We start from the raw sequence: 16,202 nt of genomic DNA on the forward strand, positions 1-16,202 counted from the left end.
TAAGAGAGGATACAACTACACGCCTCCATCATTGTATGTTTTGTCTCCCGAATGCTGAAAACCCAGAAGTAACTGCTCCAGCTTTAAAACGGTTTTTGGAAGCCGAACGTGTTATAGGCAGCTTCTGTTTTGAGTTTCCCTATTGTATTGAGGCTTCTGCTTTCACTTTTCGGTTGTCAAATGTTTTGGAAGTTGAATGGTCTTCCAGAACAGATTCTGTCTGACAACCGAGGTTTGACTGTATACACATTTTTGGAAGTGATGCATTTGTAGATGTTACTTTCACCAATAGATGCAATTTTATGCACATTGTTTGGCTGGAGAATTGCAGCACAAAATTTCCAAGCATTAGCTGTGTTTCCATTTGAACATTGTTTTGAGAATGGTTTAGTTTAGCCTCGATGCACCAGCTGAATCCCAAACACATCTCTGTTTTACCAGATTCTCTTCTTCTTCTTTGGCGATCACGCGTAGCCGAGTAAGATTGAATTCCATAAACACAGTTTTAACAGTGAGTCCGTAAGTGACCGTGGAGGATAATTCTGGATCCACACATCCTTCCACAATGGGGACATAGGTTTCCAGGCAGGAGTTGATCACAATGAAAGTTTGCCAAGCGTGCCTTCCTCTTAGCACGTTTCTCCCTTTCGTCCTGAGTTCAAGCGTCTTCAAAGCCTTTGGTAAAGGCTGTTCTCCAACTGGAGCGCTTGCAGGCCACTGTTTCCCAGTTGTCGGTGTTCATTTTTTAAAGATTTGCCTTGAGGGAGTCTTTAAACCTCTTTTGCTGACCACCAGCATTACGCTTTCCATTTTTAAGTTCGGAATAGAGCAGCTGCTTTGGAAGACGATCATCAGGCATCCGCACAACATGACCAGTCTAAGACTTGGCTGCAGTCTTAGGTTCTAAGATTGCAGCCAAGGACCGTTGTGTATGTTCTCCAATCTAAAGCACTAGTACAGCTGAATCCCTCCAGAAAATGATAAATGGTGATGTTTCTGTAAAACAATCTAATTGTATCATCTCAGGTTATCGCTTCTGAGTTTTTATTTCATGCTTTCTCTCTCTTTTTTTTAAAAAAAGACTGTACTTTGGTTGGGGAGAGCATTGTTTCATTAACAATGAAAGGTTCCACCAGCTCCCTTTCAACCGTCTCCAAAAATTAACTCCCACCAAAAGGTACGGCAGACAATCAAGGCAGAGGCAACGGGTGCATCAAAGTCATCGTCTGCAGAGTCTTCAATTAGAAAGAGGCTGCAGGTGAGAGGGATGGAGAATGAGACAGAAGAAAATTTAGCATGCTTCAGAGCCACGCACTTCGATGGAGAAACTTTACCTCTGAGAACTGGGGAATCAAAGGTTTTGAAAATTCAAGCATTTATCTTTTGGCTGTGGGTGGCCCAGTCCTGCAATCCAGATTTCTATATATACAAGTGAGATTGAAATATAGAGAGAGACAAGTTCTGACACCATTACAATCACCATTCATTTCCACTGAAACTTCCATTTTTAAACCTAGCTCATAATTTACTGAATCTCATTACAGCACCCTTGCCTTGCTTTCTGGGGGGACAAAATAAATAAACTCCAACCCATACGTACATTTTCTCATTGCCGACGTGTTATACACGGCAGAGGTTTTCCGCCAAAGCAATCAGGCTAAGTGAAAGCTCAGAATGAGCTCTCCTTTCAAATGCATCGGCTCCTGGTGGCTCACATTGCTCACCTCGAGCACAGTTTTTCATCAAAGAAATATACGGGGAGAGCATAAAATTGTTACATCTAAGAGCTGCCAATCCAAATAAAGGACAGCTATGATTCGCTTAAGTTAAAAAAAGATACGCTGTCAAATTTTCTTACCTTTTTTTGGGGGGGGGGCTAGGTTTTTCTTATAACGGAAGACCTCGCAAGGCTGTTAGGCTCAGTTTGCTTAACATGGTTCAGGATTCAGTTGGCTAGCCCAAATATACAGTAGTACCCTTCTTGACTCTAATGTTCCCTGTGGTCTCTCATTGGCATTAGCCACAGAGCTTCCCCAGTTGATTATAAGATCAGATACAAACTGCGGGAGGCAGTGGAAGACAGGAGTGCCTGGCGTGCTCTGGTCCATGGGGTCACAAAGAGTCGGACACGACTAAATGACTAAACAACAACAACAATTCCAGATCTTTGTTCAGCAAAATTTTTAGCGTGGGCTCTGGTTCAGCCGGCCAAATATCTGTTTTGTGGTTCCGTCTACTGCAGAAACCAGCAGGGAGAGTGACTTTATAATATGTAATAATAATATGAGCAACCCCCAATTTGCATCGGGGTTGCATTCCAAGTCATCACACTTATCAGTGCAGCACGTATAAGCCCCCACTGACTTCTTATGCCCCCGCCACACCCGTTATGTAGATCCGAAAAAAGCCCCCATGTGCACAGTTGTGCATTCTTTGAACACATACTCTCCAATGTTTATCAGATGAAAATAGGGACATCCTATTCAACAACAACAACAACAACAATTGTACCCCGCCCATCTGACTGGATTTCCCCAGCCATTCTGGGCTGCATCCAACACACATAAAAACATAATAAAACATTTAACTTTTTTTGAAAAACAAAACAAAACACTTCCCTATAAAAGGCTGCCTTCAGATGTTTTCTAAAGGTTTTATACAGTAGTTATCTCCTTGGCTCGATAGTCACATAACTCCATTCCCTTCAACATTTCTCTGATGGAAATAGGGACATCCTAAGGAAAAATGGGGCTTTCCAGGATCAAATGAGAAACTGTCCCTGGAAAATAGGGACACTTGGATGGTCTGTGAACATGCCCAAAATGGGAGTTGCCTGTACTCCGTGTGGTCAGGTAGCATCTCCCAGAATCTCTAGGCCATGGGTGGGGAACTTTTTACAATTTGCATTCCTATCTGAGTGATCTTCCAGGGATCACATGCTAGTGGGGAGCAGGGCCTGAGGCAGAAGAGGGTGGAGCAATGAATACATTTTCCCCTTTGTACAATGAGTTAGTTTCTACACTCTCTCACATGTTATCAGAGTTCAAGGATACTCTCTAGCCAGGCAGAAACACTCCAGGAGGGTTCAAAGCAAGACTGCAAAGCAACAAGGGAGAGTCCCAAGCAGGACCGGTGCGTCCATTAAGGTGAACGAGGCAGCTGCCTAGGGCGCCAAAATGGAGGGGATGCTGGCCAGCCTGCCCGCCGCCTGCCGCTGCCCGGTGCTGCCCGGGGCCGCCTCCACTGCGCCTGTCAGCTGTTGAGCGGCTTCAGGCTGCTTTACAGAGGCATGCATGCCTCCGGAGAGCGGCCTGAAGCCGCTTGACAGGTGCAGTGGAGGCGGCCCCAGGCTCGCGCTTCCCGCACAAAGCTCCGGAGGCGTGCGGGGAACGCGAGCCCGGGACCACCTCGCTGCGCCTCTCAGCTGTTTTTATTTTATTTTATTTTATTTTTTATTTTTATTTTTTCTACTTTTGATTTTTTCCTATTTTATTTTTATTTATTTATTTATTTTATTTTTTATCCCACTTTTATTTTTTCTAAAAAAGGTCAACAACTCTAGGAAATGGGGGTGGGCGCCAGAAGGTGATCTCGCCTAGGGCGCAAAAAACCCTAGCACTGGCCCTAGTCCCAAGAACTACAAAAGGTCTGGCGTGCCATATTTGGCCACTGGGGCTGAGGTTCCGCTCCCCTGAAATACCTCTTTCCCTTGCTTTATAATGCAAGGGACCATTGCTTACGTTTCTGAGAGGGGGGAGGGAGAGGTCTGCTGATCTGCCCAAATTCGCCCACTGGAGAAAATCTGAAGCATATCAAAAGCTGCAGCTCTGTTCTGCAAGAATCACCTTCTCACGCCGAAGAGAAATTTCTCTCTTTTTTAAAAAGGGGGGTGGAAAGAACAGAAGGAATTGCTAAAATTGTATTTCTTCACATGTCCCAAGAACTGACAGACTGGTAACTCTGAACTGTTTGGTTACATTTGTTCGGTTATTAAATATAGATAAGGTTTGCAGTAAGACAGCTTTGCATGTCATTATTGCAGTGAAATAGCTGATAAGCAAATATTGGGCTTCTCAAAGGCAAACACTAAGCTTCATGGCCAATCTAACACCAAATATGCAAGATCACACCCTTGGCTCAGCCTTTGTTAATTCAGGACAATTAACTTCCCTGCTTCCATAGACCAGGCGAATTCATGGTTATGCCTGCAATCGTCCAGCAAATGTTGAAGTAAAGGTAAAGGACCCCCCTGGATGGTTAAGTCCAGTCAAAGACGACTATGGGGTTGTGGAGCTCATATCACTTTCAGACTGAGGGAGCTGGCGCTTGTCCACAGACAGCTTTCCGGGTCATGTGGCCAGCATGACTAAACCGCTTCTGGCACAATGGGACACTGTGACTGAAGCCAGAGCGCATGTAAACGCCGTTTACCTTCCTGCCACAGGGGTACCTATTTATCTACTTGCACTGGTGTGCTTTCGAACTGCTAGGTTGGCAGAAGTTAGGACAGAGCAACGGGAGCTCATCCCATCATGGGTATTCAAACCACCGACCTTCTGATCAGCAAGCCGAAGAGGCTCAGTGGTTTAGACCACAGCGCCACCCACGTCCCCAGTAATTGCGTTACTGTACAATTGTCCAGCAGTGCTAGAGTGGGCATGGGTGTTCAGAGAAATAGTTCATGGTCGGGCGGGGAAAGGTGTGTTACTTGTAACTTCAGGTCATTGAGTTACGGCTGATTCCCTCACAATATTACGCAGTGGAAGAGAAGCAATGAGAAACCAAGGTGGGTTGTGCCTGTTGATTATTTACTGCATAGCATGGGATGATGCATAGCAGAACTATCTTCTAACAAATTGCTTAATTTGTCCAATTAACAAGGCACTAGAAAGACATACAACTTCAACAATACTGTGGGACTCGAAATCAAATTAAAAACATTAAGGCTGAAATTAATTTTTTTTACAGAGTATCTCCCTCAAATGTGGGGAAAACCAGATAAAAAAAATCTGAAACTAGTCAGAGTTTTTTTGGTTAATGATTTGCTGTCCCTAACTGAAATAAAAATATAAAACGAAGTGGATCATTCTTCTTCTTCTTTTTTTAAGAGTCTTCTGGGGTCTTGAAGGAAGTTTAGGGAAGTTTTTAATGTTTGCTGTTTTATTATATTTTTAATATTTTGTTGGAAGCTGCCCAGAGTGGCTGAGGAAACCCAGCCAGATGGGCGGGGCATAAATAAATAAATTATTATTATTATTATTATTATTATTATTATTATTATTATTATCATAGCAGTCAACTTTCGGATTTGAAAATAAGGGATCAGCAGCCTCACCTGTCCCGGGGACAGTCTACAGTATATCTAACAATCCAGGATAGCAGCGGGAAACGGCGCTGGAATAAGGGAATTTCCAGCAAAAAAAGGAAAAGTTGACAGCTATGATATTATTATTATTATTATTATTATTATTATTATTATTATTATTATTATCTTGGCTACAAGCCAGAAAATTGATCTTCAACCATTGCGGAAAGCAGGCATGTCTTCACCCAGCACAAAGTGCTAAAGCAGAGGCTTTCAACCTTTTTGAGTTTACAGCTCCCTTTACCAACTATATTCATTGGAGGGCACCCCTGTGGGGCTCAGGAACCCAGTTATGTCACCCTGTGCCTGCAGAACTGGCAGCCCCTCACCCTTTTCCGAACACCCTGCCTTGTGAAGTGTTCACTCAGCCGTCTCTCCTCTCTCCTCTCCCCTCCCCCTCTCCTTGGGAGTCCTCTGGGCAGCCGCAGCTGCCGCCTCTGGTCTCTGAGCTGCACCCCCCTTGCCCCAAAGAGATGTGCCTCCTCAGACTGCCCTACAGGGGCCTGGGAAGCACCCCCTGGCCAGCCCCAGAGGCACCATTCACCTGGAGACCTTGTAGCCAGGGCTGCTGCAACAAACAGCTGTGCAAGCTTTTGGGAGGCAGAGACCTGAGAAGTCATCAGAGGAGGGAGGGAAGGAAAGAGGGACAGAAGCCAGTGTTGCCCACGGCACCCCTGACTATCATCTAAGGCACCCCAGGGTGCCATGGCACTCTGGTTGAAAACCACTGTGCTAAAGGATTGTTCATTTGTGCATGTCGTAACTGGGAGAGAAAGTGCTACAATGTTGGCATTTTAATAGCAGGAAACAGTTGGGTGTGGTCCAATTGTTCATAGAATCAGAGAATTATAGAGTTGGAAGGAACCCTTAGGGTCATCTAGTTCAGGCATCCCCAAACTGCAGCCCTCCAGGTGTTTTGGCCTACAACTCCCATGATCCCTAGCTAAGAGTACCAGTGGTCAGGGATGATGGGAATTGTAGTCCAAAACATCTGGAGGGCCGAAGTTTGGGGATGCCTGATGTGACGATGGGTCCCACTCTCTGTTACTATCAATGCGACACAGGAATTCAGAGGGGAAAACACCCACCCTCTTCTCCTGCCGCCTCAAAAATAAACCCCTTTTACTTGTGGGTTTCTTAGTAAGGAGAGCCTTCCAGCTTACGTGGCCCGGTACCTTAAGAAACTCTAGGCTGTCCGGCGGAATAACCTCTTGCCTACAGTAAAGGGTCTCCCTCAGTTTGATTCCCCACTGTAAAAGTTTGCCCTTTTCACTCTGGCAACTTCTTGGCGCCTCAGGTTACCCTACTAAGCCTCCTCCGTGTAACTCCAGGACACAAACTGCCACCTCCCTGCCTGAGGTGAGTTTTGCCCTCTCTTGAGCCACCACGGCTGTGAGTCCTGATACCTCGCTGGAATAATAAAGACGGACCCTTTTTGGCAAAACAGAGATGAAGTTTTATTGTCTTAAAAGCATAAGTGTTTCTTTAACGTGTCATGTATTTATCTGCCTTGTTTCAGTTGTACAAAAAAAACCTCAGTCAAACATTTAACTTCAAGTTTTCCTAAATCTTATCTAAATTCACAGTCTCCTGACCTCTCCACTTTCTTCCTATATCACACCACACCCTCCTCCCTCTCCCTAACTGACCAAACCGACACTCCCTCCTTTTGAACTGGGAACAGTCCCGCCCCCATCGAAATTCTATGTCAGTCAGGCTGGAGGTGGATTAACTCTTTGCCAGCCAGGTAGGAATAACCATTTCAAAACTGCGTCAATTTGTCACACCTGATCTAGTTCGACCTCGACAATTTTTCAATCTCAACTAGATCATATATGACAGATGGCCATCCAACCCCTGTTCCTCCAAGGAAAAAGAGTCCACCACTTTTTGTGGAAGTCTGTTCAACTGTCAAACAACTTATATTCTCTTAAAGTTCTTCCTTACGTTTACTCAGAATCAGGGCCATCTTAAGTGTATCGGGCGCCATGGCGCGATGATCCCTCCGGTGCTCCTTGTGCTTTGCCGGGCAGGGCCAGGCACAGCAGGCAGCCGGAGGGCGCGGCGTGACAGGCAGGGACGCTGCCAGCTATGCTCCGCCTTGGCCGAAGCGGCGGAGTGGCGGAGTGGGAGCCCTAGCTGCCACCCCGACAGAAGGTTTGCCTACAGAGCATTGTGGGGCAGCGCCTGCCCACACTCCTTCAAGTCACAGCGAGCACAGACAGCGCTGCTCCACAATGCTCCGTGGCACCTCATTTGCATGTAAATGAGGTGCCGCAGAGCATTGTGGGGCAGTGCTGTCTGTTCTCACTGTGACTTGAAGGAGTGTGGGTGGAAGGTAGCCCTGTTTCTCTTCCCTGCCGCCCCTCGACAGAGGCAGCTCCGCCGCCGCTGCCACCTCACTTCAGCCACCGCTGCCGGGAAAGGAGCGAAGCGGGCAAGGTGGAGGCATGGGCGGCTCCATGTGCCTTCTTGATGCGCCCCCTGCTGGGCAGGCACCCTGGCACACCGCACCAGTCAGCCCAATGGGAAGGACGGCCCTGCTCAGAATCTCTTTTCCTGTAAATTGAATCCATTGGTTTGAGTCCTACTCTCCAGAGCAGAAGAAAACAAGCTTGAAGAAGAAGAAGAGTTTGGATTTGATATCCCGCTTTATCACTACCCGAAGGAGTCTCAAAGCGGCTAACATTTCTCCTCCTCCCCCACAACAAACACTCTGTGAGGTGAGTGGGGCTGAGAGACTTCAAAGGAGTGTGACTAGCCCAAGGTCACCCAGCAGCTGCATGTGGAGGAGTGGAGAAGCGAACCTGGTTCCCCAGATTACGAGTCTCTTAACCGCTCTTAACCACTACACCACACTGGCTCCATCTTCCTTTAATACCCTTGAAAACAGCTCACTAGGCCCTGAAGATTCAAATTCATTTAAAGCAGCTAGGTGTTCCCTTACTACCTCTTTGCCTATCTTGGGCTACAGCTCCCTCCTTACATCATTTATTCTCTTATCACCAGCTTGGGCATCACTCTCTTTCTGGGTGAAGACAGAGTCAAAGTAGGTGTTGAGTAGTTCCGCCCTTCTCTCTGTCACCCAAAGCATTTTTCAATCTTCTCCATGCAGAGGACCCACTAACTGCTTTTTCTTCCTCTTCTTTGGAACATAGCTGAAGAAACCTTTATTATTATTTTTAACCTCCCTTGCAAGCCTGAGTTCGTTCTGAACTTTGGGCTGCCTGATCTCCTCCTGCAGCTGTTGGTTACTTGTGCATACTCTTCCATCATGATTTCTCCTTTCTTCCATTTCTTATACATTCCCTTTTTTACATCTCAGGTCATCTTTCTGCTCCTTATGCAGCTACACTGGTTTCTTTTAGGTGCCTCCCACTTTTCTTTCTTGTTGGAATTGTCTGCATTTGGGCCTTCAATATTTCGCCTTTTAGAAACTCCTATTCATCATGAACTCCCTTCTCTTTGTGTATTTCTGACTATGGGACTTCACCCAGTAGTTTCTTACGCTTTTTGAAATCAGCCTTCTTCAAGTCCAGAGTGCTTGCCTGACTATACTCAGCTTTCCCTTGCCTGTGTATAATGGAACCCATCGCTTCTCCCTAAGGTTCCCTGTACTTTCACTTTATTGATAAGTTCATCCTTGTTGGTGAGAACCAGGTCCAAGAGAGATGACCCCCTTGTTGCTTCTTCCACCTTCTGGGAAATGAAATTGTCAGCAAGGCAATGGAGGAATTTGTTGGAGCTTACATTATTGGCAGAGTTTGAGTTCCAACAGATAGCAGGGTAGTTGAAGTCCCCAATGACTACTATTGTATATCTCTCCTTTTTGAATGTTTGGTAATCCACTCTAGGGAGGCATCATCTAAGTCCGCAGTATGTCTTGGAGGTAAATAGCAGACTCCCACAGCAAGGTCACTATTGTTTCCCTCTTCTACAATTTTTACCCATATACTCTTAATCTGCCTTCCAAAACCTTTACATATAGTGCCACTACTCCTCCCTTCCTGTTTGACCTATTTCTTTTGAGTAGGTGGTACCCCTCAATTTCTACATTGCAGTCATGAGTCTCATCCACCAGGTTTCAGTAATACCAATTAGGTTATATTTGCCATCTGGTATTAAGAGCTCAAGTTCTTCTTGCTTGTTTCCCATATCCTGTGCATTTGTGTAGAGACAAGTAAAACTATGAGTCATTCCTCTGGTCACTGCTGATTCTGTCCCATGGGCATAGCCAGAATATATGTGGGGAGGGGGGCAGGATTTTTGTTGGGGTGGGGCAGAACTGAGCTATCTGCCACGTGGTTGATCAGCTAGTAAAGTATTTTTATGTACTTACTTGATTTGGGGGGGGTAGCTGCTCCCCCTGCCCCCTGGCTATGCCCATACTCTATAGGGAGCTGTGTGCCATCTCCACACATCTCTTCCTTCTCTGGGGAGAAGAAATCATTCTGTACACTGCCACCTCAGTGTGTCCTGAGGTCTGCAACCACTGTACCTGCTCCTCTGGCTTACAACTGGTGTTTGAGGTGAGGGGGTGGAATCAATTTTGAAGCACCAGAGACATAGCATGGCTCCTTGCAGTCCTCTTTGTGTGTGTGTCATGTTCCTCCAGGAGTTCATCTCCTGCATTGGGCGATTTTTCCTCCTGCATCTCTGTTCCAGAACAGTCCACTCTGGTACATCAAAGCTTCTGGCCCCAAGTTAGTATGTTAACACAGGTAAGCACTGTGCATTCAAAAATACCATTGCAAAGAAGCCAGACTCTTGCAGCTAATGGTAAATGGACCACAAATGCCCATAGAGGGGAGATGTGGGCATTAAAATCCAAACTCATATGAAGTTGCGTTCCCTGTTCCTCTTTTCCTCATCTCTCTGTCTCTGTTCTCATTGCTCCTCAGATAGTATCTGAAGAAGTGTGCATGCACACGAAAGCTCATACCAATAACAAACTTAGTTGGTCTCTAAGGTGCTACTGGAAGAATTTTTTAAAATTTTGTTTCTGTTCTCATTGTCTCTGTGTGTTTTAAATTTAAAAATTGCTTGCCAGTGGCAATTTTTCTCTTGCCAGATTTTCCTCTTGTGCCACAAACGACTTAGGATTTGTTACTAAGGATTTCAAAGTAGAGTGGGACTCCCTTTGATTCTGGCCATTTTTCTTTGGATTCTTTTTTATTTTTTAACTCGCCCTCCCGGTATCTCCACATCCGGTGGCTATTTGTTTCAGCCTTACACAGATTAAAGGGGGGGGTGCCTTAGCCTCATTCCCAGAGATTCCAGTGGAGAGTCGGTCTGGCATTGCTTGTAGTGAATCCTCGTACTGCAAATGTCACACAATGGTGGGTTTCAAGCATCAGATTCTCCCCCAAAGTTAGCAGGTTTGTAAAGTCCTTGAGTGGAGCTGACATGGACCTGAAAGTCCCCCCCCCACAAAAAAAACAGTCAAGTTTGCTAACTGAGGAGATATTTCGGCTGTCACGCATAATGAAATGCTCTTGGGCCTATAACTTTTTAAAGGGTCCAGCATTGTGTAAGGAGCTTAAATTGTAACCCACCTGATAGACAATTTGCTTTTGATATTACATACTCAGTGCTTTTTTTCTGGGGGTGGTACGCACACCCCTAAACATTTTGTGAATCTTTGTACTTTTGTCCATTTACTGTATTTATTTTTCCCATTTTGAACTATAAAATGGTGATTTTTTTGAGTCAAAATGAGAGTACCCCTAAACAATTTTTAGAAGAAAAAAAAGCACTGAGTATACTCCCTTTTTCAGTTGTTCAAATTGCCAAGTACTGGTAGCTGCCTGGATATTTTCTGCCAGGATGTGCTCATGCCATTCCAGGCTCTGCCAGAATAGTTTCTATCTTTTTTGTGGAAGGCACATCAAGTGTAACTTACATGGTATCTGAAGTATCTTCAATATGTGTAGAGTATCTTCAATATGTGAAGTATCTTCAATATGTGTCTGGGGCATGCTAGCTGTCTTCTACTTTACGAAATAGTTGCAGATATCCACAGCTAAACAATTTGAAACGGCTCTGCTTCTTTACTTTCTCTCTGTAGCAGCCATATATAGAAAACCCTTGTGCCTTTCTTTCAAACAATCAAACCAGTAGCACCAAGTTTCGGTTTCCCAAGGAAAGGATTTTTGCTACGCAGCTTTCAAGATGTTTGGTTTCTATTCTGCTGGGTTACTTTTGGTTTCTATTCTTCATCCGCATCTGCCCCTCAAAAAAAGCAGGGCTGGGTGAAGGAGAAACCCCTGGGCTCCTCACCTGATCGCAAAAAAGGCACCACCATAGCTGCCAAGTTATCCCTTTTTTTAAGGGAAATTCCCTTATGCTGAATAGGCTTCCTCGTGAGAAAAGGGAAAACTTGGCAGCTATGGGCACCACAACTCCTTTGTTTATATTATCATTGTATTTTTAGGCTTTCCAGATCAGAAACAGCATCATTCTTCTGAGCCACCTGCTGGTCCAGGAAGGCTATCCTCCAGAAAATTGCTGAAAGTTTGAATCTGCCAGCCACTCACAATACAGGTGAAACTCAGAAAATTAGAATATCGTCAAAAAGTGCATTTATTTCAGTAATGCAACTTATTATTTTTTCTTTTTCTTTTTACAAATGCTTTCTTTTGGAAATTCCACAGTAATAAAACAAATAGTTACAATAATACAAAAATAAGCATCGCTATTACATTTCATTAATTACATCCCATTTATAATTGATCCGCCTAACGACAAATAATTACAATTACAACAAATAAAGGCTTGACATATCTTGCTTTGCATGTCATGCATCTATCTCATATATTGGTTTCTCCTTTTAAATTGCATTACTGAAATAAATGCACTTTTCGACGATATTCTAATTTTCCAAGTTTCACCTGTAGGTCTTGAAGATCACTCGAAACCTGTTGTTGACTAGGGGTGTGTGTGTGTGTGCATTAAAATAAATAAATACATTTGGGAGTCCAGGGGGACAAATGCTTCCCACTGTGGACCCCCATGCTGGTAGGGATGATACTTCCCACGACAGCAACCTGAACTACAGAGAAAGTAGGAAACTAATTCAAGCCGTCGCATACAAACACCCATTGAAGTGATTGTTTATGGCAGTCACAGCACAGATGTAAATTGGAATCAGCCACAAGCACAGACCGAGAGTATTTAATCTCAACCTCAGCTGTAATTTTGCTTTGAAAGGTTGAGGCAAAATCTGCCCTTTAATTATCATAATTCTTAGCGCGTCAAAGTTGGTGGAAAGTCTCAAAGAATAATTAATCAGCAAAGGTTGTTGTTGTTGTTGTTTGCATACCAAGGGTAGCCACCTGCCCTACTTTACACAGGACAGCCCTAGGTTTGAAAGACTTTCAGAGGACAGACTTTGGTGTGAAGGAACTGTTAAAAACATGGGCGTACCCAGGATCAAAACTAGGGGGGGGCAAGGGGAGGGGCCAAGGCACGGAAGGGGAGGGGCCACAAAGTGGGCGGGAACAGCGAACTCGCGCTCCGCCGGGCTGTGCCCCTCCCTAGAAGCAGGGCTGGTGGGCGGAGGCGGAGCCCAGCCCAGCGGAGCGCGAGTTCAGCGTTCCTGCCCGCCGCGCCGCGCTCTCTGGTTCCCCGCCGCGCTTGGCCTTGCCTGAGGGCGCGCCGGGGAGCTGGAGGGAGGGTGCGGCGCGGTGCGGCGGGAATGGCGAACTCGCGCTCCGCCGGGCTGTGCTCCGCCTCTGCCCACCAGCCCTGCTTCTAGAGTAGGGCAGCTGCCCTAACTTGCCGCATGGTGGGTACGCCCTTGGTTAAAAATCTGCTCCTTTTCCCTTATGGGTTATCCAAGAGTCCTTAAGTGGGTTCCCTATTGGTAAGAGAAAATAACAGAGGCCAACCAGAGAATATTGAGAAACAAAGGAGCTAGTAAGCCTGATTTTTATTAAATTGTTGCAACAGGGTGATCACTCACCACACGCAGGAGGGAGGAGGAACCCAGAACAATGGTGCGCAAGCCCTTATATAGACTTTTGAAATTGCCCACCCTGTAGCTCAAGACCACCCCCAAAAAACATCATGCATACATCACAGAAGGAGGTGGTCTACAGTAGAAATACATCACAGGAGTAATCAGCAGTAATCCTGTTTGCCAGGATATCTGTTAATGGTCACTGATTGTTTTACCTGGGCAGCCTGGCCATTCTTTTGTGATGGTAAATACTTTCATTCCTGAATCCAGGTCACAGGCTCACCCTGTTCATACACAAATACACACTTAAGACAGGTAAGCAAAAGAGAGTGGAGAGGCTTTCCTATTTCCTTCCTCCTTGCAGAGAAATATTTGATGTCAATTCACCTTGGGAAAGTCAAAATGGCTTCAGGATTGCTCTCCTGTACTATTTCAGACACGTGGCTTATATACTTATATATGTGTTTGCCTTGAACATTTATGAATGTTTATTTTATATTTGGGGCCTTAGAATTCTTATAACAGCATCTTTTCTGTCAGAAGTGCCAAACCTGTGGCCCTGCACATTCTGCAGGACTACATCTACCATCGTCCTTAGCCATTGGCCATGCCAGCAGGGTATGAAGAGAGTTGTAGTCCAGACACTGAGGTCCACCTCCGAGGGCCTTCTGGTGGTTCCCTCTTTGTGAGAAGTGAGGTTACAAGGAACCAGGCAGAAGGCCTTATCGGTAGTCGCACCCACCCTGTGGTATGTTTAATCCAGAAAAGAGACTGAGAGGAGATATGATTGTTGTTGTTGTTTAGTCATTTAGTCGTGTCCGACTCTTCATGACCCCATGGACCATAGCATGCCAGGCACTCCTGTCTTCCACTGCCTCCCGCAGTTTGGTCAAACTCATGTTCGTAGCTTTGAGAACACTGTCCAACCATCTCGTCCTCTGTCGTCCCCTTCTCCTAGTGCCCTCCATCTTTTCCAACCTCAGGGTCTTTTCCAGGGAGTCTTCTCTTCTCATGAGGTGGCGATCAGCCTTCTTTATGGTCCAGCTCTCACTTCCATACATCACTACTGGGAAAACCATAGCTTTAACTATACAGACCTTTGTTGGCAAGGTGATGTCTCTGCTTTTTAAGATGCTGTCTAGGTTTGTCATTGCTTTTCTCTCAAGAAGCAGACGTCTTTTAATAGCCATCTTCAAATATCTCAAGGGCTGTCCCATGGAAGAGAGAGCATGCTTGTTTTCTCCTGCTCTGGAGAGTAGGACTTGAACCAATGGCTTCAAGTTACAAGAAAGGAGATTCTGACTCAACATCAGGAAGAACTTTCTGACAGTAAGAGCTGTTCGACAGTGGGATGGACTCCTTTGGGAGATTGTGGACTCTCCTTCTTTGGAGGTTTTTAAACAGAGGTTGGATGACCATCTGCCATGGATGCTTTAGCTGAGATTCCTGCATTGCAGGGGGGTTGGACTAGATGACCTTGGGTCCCTTCCAGCTCATCAGATGTCAAACAGATATGATTTTCTGAAGGCAGCTCTGTGTTGTTGTTGTTGTTGTTGTTTAGTCAAATGAGTCGTGTCTGACTCTTTGTGACCCCATGGACCAGAGCACGCCAGGCACTCCTGTCTTCAAGCTCTGTATAAGGAAGTTTATAATGTTTATTGTTTTTTTCTCTGTTTGATATTTTTAATTTGAAAGTCATTTTAACATGCTACATCGGGCCACTGCTTCAGAAAACGGGGATGTTGGTGTAGCTAATAAAACTAGTGGTGTGTTGTAGCAGTGGAAGAAGATTGGAAGGAATTTAAAATTTATTAAAAGAATAAGCGTAGAATCAATGGAAGTGAGGGAGATACAAAGAGGCTGTAGATAATATAATGATGTGAAATAAGCATTGTTAGAAGATAGTCATAATTCAATTAAGAGGAAAGATAGAGATAGAGTGTAAAAGGGAAAGATATAAAAGATAGAGAAATAAGGTAATATTAAAATAAAATCTAGAGTTTATATAAGATTTAGAGATTACTAAGGATGATCTGTAAAGGAACGCAGAAGGAGGTGGAATGAGGAAGTCAGTAGATTAGAAATAAGGATTATAAATCGGAATTTTTGTTTTCGTATTTTTGTATTTTTTGTATTTTGTATTTTTTGTATTGTATTTTCTGTGTTTTGTATTTTTGTATGTGTGAGGGACAGGGGATATCGCGAAGTCCCTCCCCTCCTGAGTTCAAGCCCGTCCCCGAGCAAAGGGGAAAGCAGGGAGAGTTCCGATTCCAGTGGGGAAGCAGGAAGTCGTGTCCGAGGCTCAGGCAAGGTAGAGGAGCCAGGGTCCCAGGTGGGACAGGAAGGGGCAAGCAAGGGGGGAAGACCCATCCCTCCAACTCCAGAATTACGCAGGAAGAGGAGGGGCAAGAGGATGGGTCTGCCAAAGCTTTTGTGTTGGAGAAAGACGCGCCAAAAGCCATTAGGAGGTTCTGAAACCGACTGACAACATCGCTCCGTGTAAATAGCAATGACTTGAGCACTGTAAATACGCAGCACCAATAAAAGAATAAAATGCAGAGCTGCGTAGCGTCGTTACTCTGAAGTAGTCCACTCCGGCCACTGTGACAGCAACCTCCTAATCATTTTTGGGCTACTTCGGAGTTGCCGGGATGAGCGTGTCCGAGGCGGAGAAGTGGCGGCAGATCGCTGAGCAAGCCCAGCTAGAACTGCAACAGCTGTCGCTGCAGGCGCAGGGAGAATTGAAGGCAGCTAAAGAGGAGACTAAGAAGGTCCAGGACGACCGGCTACAACTTGCGGAACAGGTGAGAGAGCTCCAGGAAAAAGAGCAGCATTTAAGGGCGGTGGCGGTAGACCTCCAAAACAAGCTGGATGCAG

This window comes from Zootoca vivipara, chromosome 3 (assembly GCF_963506605.1).
Source record: "Zootoca vivipara chromosome 3, rZooViv1.1, whole genome shotgun sequence".
Lineage (NCBI taxonomy): Eukaryota > Metazoa > Chordata > Lepidosauria > Squamata > Lacertidae > Zootoca > Zootoca vivipara.